Consider the following 2,131-nt stretch of genomic DNA (forward strand, 5'->3'; position numbering starts at 1 on the left):
AAATCCCAAAGTTCCCTTTCATAGCATTTTGTCTGAGCTTTTCATTCACTACTAAAAAGCAAAGGATATGACTACTTCCACTTGTTGCTCATTATCGATCTAATGAAACACTTTCTTCTTGCAAGCTAATAGTAGTCATAGTCACTCAATTTTAAATTCGTTGGCCTAGAAAAAAGCTAGACCAACCACGCACACCATCGCATCTTCGAACCATATCTTGTTGTTGCCTAGATATGTCAACTTAAGAGGGTGAATTGAGTTTCTTAAAATTTAAATAATTTAAACAAGTATATACACCAATTTTTGTCTTATTATATGAAAGAGATGTGAATATAATATAAAACAATAGAGTTAAACTAACAGATGCCAAGCAAAAGAGTAAATTAAAGTACAATCATAAATATAATAATTTTATAGTGGTTCAACACCAAATCCAATATCTATATCCACTCCTCAATACCTACGCTTGAAAATTGCACTATAAACTACTAGATTACAGTCTAATTATTTTTTTGAGCTCACAATCAAACATAGTTAGTTTTGTACAATCTTACCAACCCAAATCTTTCAAATCAATTGTTTTACATAAGCTTACAATCAACACAGTTGGTTTTGTACATGATCATCAATAATCTTTTCAACTAAGTTGTCTCAAAATTTAGTCAATACAACATCCAACTATAGACTTGGATATATCTATCCCATAAGTTTATATCCAAAAAAATTTACTAAGAAAGTAAAATAAGCAATAGAGTACAGAAGAAGTGAACCAAAGCTCAAAAAATAAAAATAACTTAATGAAGTGTCGTAAACTTGTTGATGGATGCTCTTTGAGGCTTCGACTTCTCTTCAATGAATGAGAGGAGTTTCTATGATTACTATAGATATTCTCTTGGAGGATCAGTCAACTTAAGTTCTTAAATCCTCTATATTTGTCTTTCAAAAGATATTCAATCCACTCAACTAGAAACTTAGATTTTCTCCTTTTTTTTCCCTCTTGGCTTGCTTCCTAATTGAATATCTAGCCTTAAATATCTTTAAACTTGGTTGGTACAAGTGTACTACCCATTAGAGAAACCAAACTACCCATTGGGAATGAGATTTACTTATTGAAAACTATCAAAAAAATAAGCTATTAGATTGTTAGTCATAAAGGGTTCAAATTTAGTTCTTTAAGGATTGACTCTTTATTGTTAGGAGTCAACTCACCATCTCTTGGGGTTGACCCTTGAAGCACTCTGATTTTTGCTGCACTCTATCTTGCACCTGCGGCCACTTTGGGGTTGAGTCTACTGATTATGGGGTTGACTCCTATCTAGTAGGAGTCGACTCTTAAAGCCCTTAGATCAGCTCTCAAATGTGCTATTTTTTCATGCTTTGTTTTTCCTCCTTGAGACCATTCTCAGGTCAACTTGCTTGGAAATGAGATTGTTTCATCCTTATCTGGGGTTGATTTATACTGCATCAGAGTTAACTCTTCAAATAGTCATTTCTACATACTCTCTATCTTGGGCCCAAGACTATTTTGGATTGACTTCTGAAAATCTAGAGTTGACTCATATAGTGTGCAAGTCTTGTAGTAATCTAGGACCTCACCTAAAAAAGTTAGTCATAAGATTTTATTTGGATTTCTTGACCCTCTATAAGTATCCAAGATGTTTTTAGTGAATAGCTGATGTAAGACTAAATACTACACATCCATACGAATCTTCACATACTCCCTCCATTTAAGCCTTAGCATCCTTGCTAGATTAAGAGTCTAAATCTCTGCATCTATTCACAAACACCATGATCCCCATAGTATGTCCTAATCAACTCATGCTACAATATCTTAGAGACATCCAATAAAATTGGAATGATACAGAGAAGATTAGCTTGGTCCCTGCATAAGGATGACACACAGAAATTAAGAAATGATATCAGAGATGATCCAGTCTATAGCATATGTAGACTAAGGGAGGCTATAGTTGTTAGATGTGTGCCCTAGATGCCAGATTGGCTGACACATTCCTGTACAAATCTAAGGACAAATTTATAATTTTGACTATAAATCAATAAATAGATTATTCTTCTATCACATTGTGCCTATGATACATCCTTTGAGTTAGTAGGAATGTCAATTCATATTTTT

The 2,131-nt window shown here is 33.5% G+C and overlaps 1 non-coding gene across 1 annotated transcript; it reads left to right on the top strand.

Annotated features, from left to right (window-relative positions):
* Window positions 1–1,828: 1,828 nt before the first annotated feature.
* Window positions 1,829–1,928, top strand: LOC114913702 (U6 spliceosomal RNA). Its single transcript, XR_003799613.1, has one exon. It is a non-coding gene; the product is annotated as a U6 spliceosomal RNA (small nuclear RNA).
* The last annotated feature ends 203 nt before the right edge of the window (window positions 1,929–2,131 follow it).

The sequence above is a fragment of the Elaeis guineensis genome, chromosome 8 (assembly GCF_000442705.2).
Source record: "Elaeis guineensis isolate ETL-2024a chromosome 8, EG11, whole genome shotgun sequence".
NCBI lineage: Eukaryota > Viridiplantae > Streptophyta > Magnoliopsida > Arecales > Arecaceae > Elaeis > Elaeis guineensis.